The sequence below is a fragment of the Carcharhinus amblyrhynchos genome, unplaced genomic scaffold (assembly GCF_965287045.1).
Source record: "Carcharhinus amblyrhynchos unplaced genomic scaffold, sCarAmb.v2.hapA scaffold_65, whole genome shotgun sequence".
NCBI lineage: Eukaryota > Metazoa > Chordata > Chondrichthyes > Carcharhiniformes > Carcharhinidae > Carcharhinus > Carcharhinus amblyrhynchos.
The window spans coordinates 298,352-306,554 of NW_027649805.1; the positions used below are offsets into that span (position 1 = coordinate 298,352).

General features: G+C 46.9%; 1 protein-coding gene across 1 annotated transcript in view; it reads left to right on the forward strand.

Moving 5' to 3' along the window:
• The window catches only part of pknox1.1 (pbx/knotted 1 homeobox 1.1), a 203,246-nt gene extending 195,822 nt beyond the window's left edge, over positions 1-7,424 (forward strand). Inside the window, exon 12 of the transcript XR_013885386.1 lies at positions 5,975-7,424. The gene's annotated coding sequence lies outside the window, so the exon portion shown is untranslated. The remainder of the gene's footprint in view (positions 1-5,974) is intronic.
• Positions 7,425-8,203: the final 779 nt, after the last annotated feature.

Sequence of the window (8,203 nt, forward strand, 5' to 3'; positions counted from 1 at the left end):
ACAGAGACAGGAACACGGACAGGGACATGGACAGGGACAGGAACACGGACAGGGACATGGACAGGGACACGGACAGAGACAGGGACACGGACAGGGACTGGAACAGGGACACGGACAGGGACAGGAACACGAACAGGGACATGGACAGGGACACGGACAGGGACACGGACAGAGACAGGGACACGGACAGGGACACGGACAGGAATACGGACAGGGACACGGACAGAGACAGGAACAGAAACAGGGACAGAGACAGGAACAGGGACAGAGACAGGGACAGCGACACGGACAGGGACACAGACAGGGACAGCGACACGGACAGGAACAGGGACAGTGACACAGACAGGGACAGGAACAGTGACATGGACAGAGACAGGGACAGGGACAGCAATGGCAGCAGCAGAGACAGGAACAATTTCACAGTTAGACACTGGTCAAAGTGACTCTTCATTCTTGTTCAACATTGGCACAGAACTGAAAACCCCCATCCTCTGACACCTCCCCGACACCTAACCCCAACACCCCCTCAACACCCCCTGACACCCAACCTCAATATCACACCACCCCCCCCCCCGGCACCCCTTCAATGCAGGCCCCGGCACCTCCCTTGACACCCCCTCATCCCCCAACATCTCCCTAGACATTCCCTCGGCACCACCTCAACACAGCCCCGATATCCCCCCCCCACTGACATTACCTCTGGCATCACCTCCGATGTCCCCTCTGACACCTCCCCCTGACACCCATACACCTAGCCCTCCCCCAGCACATACACAACTACAACATCCCCCCCCACCCCCAGAGCAGCATTGTACTCAGTGGTCTGTTACTGATGATCAGACTGATTTCCCAAGCAGATCACCCCCAGTGGAGAATCTGAGGATTTGTAGGAAGAAAATATATGTGTATATTTTTAACTTGTTTCATATGTAAAGTTGCCATCTTTAAGGAATGAATGAAGGAGAATGGATGGGAAAGGGAAGGTGGGAGAGGGAGGGGCAAGTGTGGGGATGTTTGTGGGGGCTTGAGAGGACAAGGGCAATGAGGGCAGGAGGGAGGCAAGGGGATTGAAGAGAGCAATGGAGTAGGTGATGAGAGGAGGATGAAGAGTAGAAGGAGCGAGGAGAGGGTTTGCAAGGAGGGAGGGAAAGTGTGGATGAAGGTATAGGATGCAAGGGAGACTGGAAGAGAGGGCATGTTCGGTGAGTTCTAGATTTCCCTACGTTGTGACAATAATTGCACATTTATTCCCTGAGCCCTTCTGATTTAGAATGTGTGGATTTGTTGAATTATTTATTTTTGCTAAAATTGGGATCAGCACAAAGCTGACCCTTGAATAGAGCCCGAATCTTCTCTCTCCACGATTTACTAATCGCCATGTCTCACATTGAAATCAGAGTAAACACTTCCAGTTAATGAGCCAAACAAGAAAATATTCAGTGAGCCCCACACTCGCAGCACAGGAAGAGACCAGATCATTGAGTAGTTAGAAGATTATAATCGGTGCTTGCTCTGAGACCAAGAAGGATTAACCCATACTTGCTGCATTATTTTGTGCTGATAAACGTGTGTGTATAGTATGAAAGTGGAAGTGGAGCGGAAATGATGAAGGTGGGATCTGGATTGATTCCAGGCTCTGTATTGGTGGGCTGAGCTGGACTGCGATTCTCAGCAAAAGACAGGAGTGAATCAAAGAAAAATCAGGGAGGTGTGAAACCCTTGGAAGAGAGTGTAGCATGAGAACAGGAGAGAAATTGAGACCTTCATTTCAATTCTGTATGCATGTCACTGATCTAAAATCTTAATTAAACCTGAGTTAAACCGAATCATATTTCCAAGGAGAAAGGGTGGCATGTTGGCACAGTGGTTAGCACTGCTGCCTCACCACGCCAGGAATCTGGGTTCAATTCCAGCCTCAGCTATCTGTGTGGAATCTGCACATTCTCCCCGTGTCTGTGTTGGTTTCCTCCGGGTGCTCCAGTTTCGTCCCACACTCCAAAGATGTGCGGACTAGTTTGAATGGGCTACTAAATTAGTATTAGGGGAATTAGCTGGGTAATTATGTGCATTTATGGGGATAGGGCCTCGGGTGGGATTGTTATCAGTTCAGGCTTATAAGAACATAAGAAATAGGAGCAGGAGTAGGCCAACTAGCCCTTCGAGCCTGCCCCGCCATTCAATAAGATCATGGCTGATCTGTCGTGGCTCAGTTCCACATTCCCGCCCTCTCCCCATAACCCTTAATCCCCTCTCTTATCAAAAACCCATCAACCCACGTCTTAAAAATATTTAGTGAGGCAGCCTCCACCACTTCAACGGGCAGAGAATTCCAGAGATTCACCACCCTTTGAGTGAAGAAGTTCCTCCTCAACTCCGTTCTAAACCGCCCCCCCTTTATCTTGAGGCTGTGCCCCCTAGTCCTACTATGGGCCGAATGTCTCCTTTTGCACTGCAGGAATTCAGGTTTCCAAGTAGTTAAATCATTAGCACACAGCAAGAGACAGAGATTCTATCACAGATATTGGATCATATATCAATCAATCCATACCTGATCAGTCAAATATTCCACCTCCTATATATGTTGAAGGAGAGACTCTGGAATATGTTGAACACTTTCCATACCATGGCAGCCTCCTCTCTCAAAAGGCCACCAGTGATTTAAGAGATCCAACTTCAGATCTTCTAGAGTTACAGCTGCCTACAAACTGCGGCAGTGAGTCTTTGACAACAAAGAACTCTGCAAGTCAACAAAAGGCCTATTCTGATCAGTTGTTGTCATCAGACTTCTGTGCTGTTGTGAAACCTGCACTGTTTACCAACGACATATATGATGCTAAAGAAATTCCATCAGCAATACCTCTGCTGCATCCTCCAGACACCTGCCAAACAAACACTAATGTCCTTAACCCAGATTCACAGAATTCAGGCAAAACTCCTCCAAAATCAACTACGATGGGCTGAAACTGACCTGGTGACCAAAACCCAGCTCCCCGCCAGGTACTGTTTGCTCAATTTTCAGATGGGCAACGTTCCAGCGGAGGACAAAGAAAACCTGTCAAAGACACTCTGAAATCTGTTTGAAGTGTGACAGTGCTGACATTAATGACTACCAATTGTTCAAAATGACCACAACTTGTCCATCAAGCTGTATCACACTTTGAGACCCAGCACCCTTAACAATGGGGTAGAGAGGCACCAGAGAAGGATAGAACATGCAGCATATCCTGCACTCAGGATCCCACTGCCTTGGGGGAACATCCTGCCCCGTGTACACACAGATCCACAGGTGGGAGAACATCCTGCCCTGTGTACATACAGATCCGCAGGTGGGGGAACTCCCTGCCCCGTGTACACACAGATCCACAGGTGGGGGAACATCCTGCCCCATGTACACACAGATCCACAGGTGAGGGAACATCCTGTCCCATGTACACACAGATCCACAGGTGGGGGAACATCCTGCCCCGTGTACACACAGATCCACAGGTGAGGGAACATCCTGCCCCGTGTACACACAGATCCACAGGTGAGGGAACATCCTGCCCCGTGTACACACAGATCCACAGGTGGGGGAACATCCTGCCCCGTGTACACACAGATCCACAGGTGGGGGAACTCCCTGCCCTGTGTACACACAGATTCACAGGTGGGGGAACTCCCTGCCCCGTGTACACACAGATCCAAAGGTGAGGGAACATCCTGCCCCATGTACACACAGATCCACAGGTGTGGGAACATCCTGCCCCGTGTACACACAGATCCGCAGGTGAGGGAACATCCTGCCCCATGTACACACAGATTCACAGGTGGGGGAACATCCTGCCCCATGTACACACAGCTCCACAGGTGGGGGAACTCCCTGCCCCGTGTACACACAAATCCACAGGTGGGGGAACATCCTGCCCCGTGTACACACAGATCCACAGGTGAGGGAACATCGTGCCCCATGTACACACAGATCCACAGGTGAGGGAACATCCTGCCCCGTGTACACACAGATCCACAGGTGGGGGAACATCCTGCCCCCGTGTACACACAGATCCACAGGTGAGGGAACATCCTGCCCCGTGTACACACAGATCCACAGGTGAGGGTACATCCTGCCCCGTGCACACACAGATCCACAGGTGAGGGAACATCCTGCCCCGTGTACACACAGATCCACAGGTGGGGGAACATCCTGCCCCGTGTACACACAGATCCACAGGTGAGGGAACATCCTGCCCCGTGTACACACAGATCCACAGGTGAGGGAACATCCTGCCCCGTGTACACACAGATCCACAGGTGAGGGAACTCCCTGCCCCGTGTACACACAGATCCACAGGTGAGGGAACATCCTGCCCCGTGTACACACAGATCCACAGGTGGGGGAACTCCCTGCCCCGTGTACACACAGATCCACAGGTGAGGGAACATCCTGCCCCGTGTACACACAGATCCACAGGTGAGGGAACATCCTGCCCTGTGTACACACAGATCCACAGGTGGGGGAACATCCTGCCCCATGTACACACAGATCCACAGGTGAGGGAACATCCTGCCCTGTGTACACACAGATCCACAGGTGGGGGAACATCCTGCCCCGTGTACGCACAGATCCACAGGTGGAGAATTGACCTGTTCAGTCGCATGAAAATCTGTGTCTAACGTTCAATACATCATCCTCAAATTGAGTGACAACCAACGATGCTTGGATCTGACGCACCTCGCACACCAATTGGCCTAGGTGAAGGGGTGTGTTTAGATATCTCTGAATGTAATTTCCTTTGTAGAAGTAAGAATTTAAGATGTAAAGTCATCATGTAAAGTTGTGATTCAGACCTAGTGGGCTGAGTTAGTCAGTCTTGCTCAGGGCTTCACTGGACTAAGGAAGGGCAAAAGTGAACTCATGTACCCACTACAAATTACTGAGCAGTGACATATTAGAATGAGAGGGTATATAGCAATTGGAGGAGCAGACTTAGCAGTGATTACCTCTGAATGTGGAGCAACTTATTACTGCACACACAAAAGTAGCTGTCCCTTTAAGACATGGAACTGTGTGGCACTGAAGCAATGTTAAAGGAATTGCACCGTGTGACAAATGGGCTGTGCACAGCAAAGGGTAATTGGAGGGAATATTGGTGATGATTCTCACGGTTCAATAGCCTGATATGACAAATGTGCCAGCAGCTTCACACAATTTTTTTTATTTCAAAAATATATCTTATTCATAAAAATCTCAATTAATCCATTGCAAACCTACATGTCTATACATTGCAAACAGTGCAGAATAAAAAGCAGCTTCACACAAATGGGTAAAGAAACATATCAAAGGCAGTGACTCAGGTGACATCTGCACCTTGGAAACTACAGTCAGTAACAGGAGTTTTCAGCTCTTTCTCAGCCTCATTCCTCCTCTGACCTCGGCCTTTTGGCTAAGATGAAGTGTAGTATGGACATGCTGTGCTTGGTTGAAGTCATTAGGTTACATTTTAGCTTCATTTGAAGCAATTTTTTAAAGCGGCATCTCGGCCTTTTGGCTAAGATGTAAATGAGATCAAGCCTTGGAAGAGGAGCTATACCTACTCCAATCAGCTTGGATCATGTAGATCAAGCCCAAGACAGGAAGTGAGAGCCCTGTCGTGTCAGCTTGGATTGGGAATGTCTCAACTTGGGACTGTGAATTGGACTTGAATTGGAATAAAATCAAAGGCTGATAGGAGCCCATTCTGCCCAAACTGTGACCAAATTCCACTAATAAGAGCTTGATTATACTGTTCCTTGAGAGACAGAAATATGTGCTTGAACATTCTTTGGGCATCAGAACAAGTTCACCAGATCTTTGCTATATTTAGTGCAGTATAGATTCTGACATTGCTTCATGCAGAGCTTTGATGTATGTGAGTATTCCTATGCGCAATAATATGTTTAAATATTGCAGAAAGTTCTGAAATTTTCTGTCTGATTTGTTTTACTTTACTGCCCTTAGGTCAATGTTATCAACAGAAAGTGTTGCAATCTGTGAATGGAGTGTTTGTCTGTCCATGTCCTGTTCTTAATATGGTCATCAGAGAGTGGCCTCAGCAACTTGTGCGTATACACAGGGTATATTTAATCAGCGCTGTGTGCTCGGGGATTTTCCACTTGCATCAGATGTTGCAGTTCACAAAAATAATCAGTTCATTGTCTTGTGTCACTCAAGGTACAGACTGTTCAGTAGAAAAGGGATTTTTAAATTCCACATGAAATGACCAATTGATCAGTTTCCTAAGGGACTATCGGAAAAGCATTTAATCAAAAGAGCTTCTGATTTCCATTTTCAAAGAAAAATGGACAAAATCATAGAATACCTTTCCCCAAATCCTGGAATCCTGTGAAACGAAATGGACAATAAGCAAATTATTGGGAATTGAAACAAAAATCTCCACCAATGCAGTTTACCGGTCAGTTTTGTCTATATGAATGCTTTTGTTTTTTCCCTCGATTACCCTTTCCCTGGATGTGTTCCTCTTTCAATTCTGAGAAACTTTCTTTCTGTCAGTTGGCTCCTCTCTGGATAGAGACTGTTCACTTGCTCAGTCTGTCTACTGTTTCTGTTTTTAGTAACACTTGATTTATTCAGGCCCTAAATCAGTCAAACAGAAAATGCTGGCTATACTCAGCAGGTCTGGCATCACCAGAGACTGAAACAGAATTAGGCTGGATTTAACGGAGACAATGACAGTCTCGTTGGCTGGCTGGAGAGTCACTGAGAGCTTCAAGTCATCTCTTAGGGAAGGCACATGGTATCAAATGCCAATCAGGCACATAACTGAACCCTAGGGGGGCAGAAATCCAGGCCACTGAGAGCTGCCAACCAATCAAAACTACAACACCAACCAGATGCCCAGGATCATCGCTGGATTCCAGACCATAGGTCAGTGATGGCAAGTGTAAGGGAACATTAAGAGGTGTCAGGGGAGAGGAGGGGGAGCAGGGTTGGCAGCAGGAGCCGTGGGTAGTTCTTAGGTACTCCTTCCTGATGCCAGGACTCCTGATTAAGCACTGTGTGTCTTTGAACTAGGGACTGCTCCTGCCTAGGAACCTGCTAGTAATCCCAACATGTTGAATACCAGTGGTGGTGAGATGAGGCCCTTAATTGGGCATTAATTGCCCACGTAAGAGCTTCATTTGGCAGTGGTAAAGGAGGGAAGGTGTTGCGATCATCACCTACCTGCCTGTTAAGTGCCCCATCCCCCAACAAACCAGTTACCGAGACATTAAATTCCATCAAGTATTTCAGATCAATTACCTTTCATCATAACCTTGCTTTTGTCCTAAATAATAGTCTTGAACATAAAGCAGAAACGTGCAGGATTAGGAGGAAGCAAAAAGTGTGAAATTAATTGAATGGCTTTTTGAAAGAAGCAGCACATGTGCAAATTAGAACAGTTTCTAAATGTGTCTCTGTGATGTGAGATCATTTAATATAGGGGCAGCCCCAATGCTGCACTGTGCAAAATCTGCTTTGAGTTTGTTTCCATCTGCTAAATTCAGACATTTATTAAAGTAACATTGCCTCCTTAGTTTCACAGGCCTTCTCATTCATAACATTCACCTCTGAGTACCCTGACTCCACGGGCACAACTTGCAGATTCAGTTGGTGCTTAGTGAAACTTCCCTCTTCCCAGATTCTACCCAGTCCCAGAATCCCTGCTTCGTTGTTACCTCCAGACTTCCCAGACTCTCACCTCTTCCCTTCCCCAAACTCTATGCCCCTCCTTTATCAAGACTTCATGCTCATTCTCTCCTCAACATTCTCTGTTCCTCATTACCACTGGAATATCTCCATTTTCATCCCTAAAATCTTAATATCCTTCCTTCCCCAGACAGGTGTAACCCTGTAAAGGTAAATATATCCAGTACTCCCCCCACTTATACTTCCCATGCCTGTCCATACAAGCATCTTTTTATGAATTGTGCTTGAGTTGGGGAATTTCCTTTGGATAAAATTGTATTTTTGTATGGAGGTAATTGTATTTACTATAAAGAATTTATTAAAAAGAATAATTCTGTGTTGAGTTTCCTGCATGTGTTAGCTTTGAAGAGCCAGTGTGAGAGCTTTGGACATTACACTGTGCTCAATAGAACCAGAGCTTTGCATCTTTAGCTGTAACATCACATTTTATTCTAGTCTCTTTTGCAACAAAAAATATATAAAAATAAAACTTTTTTAACT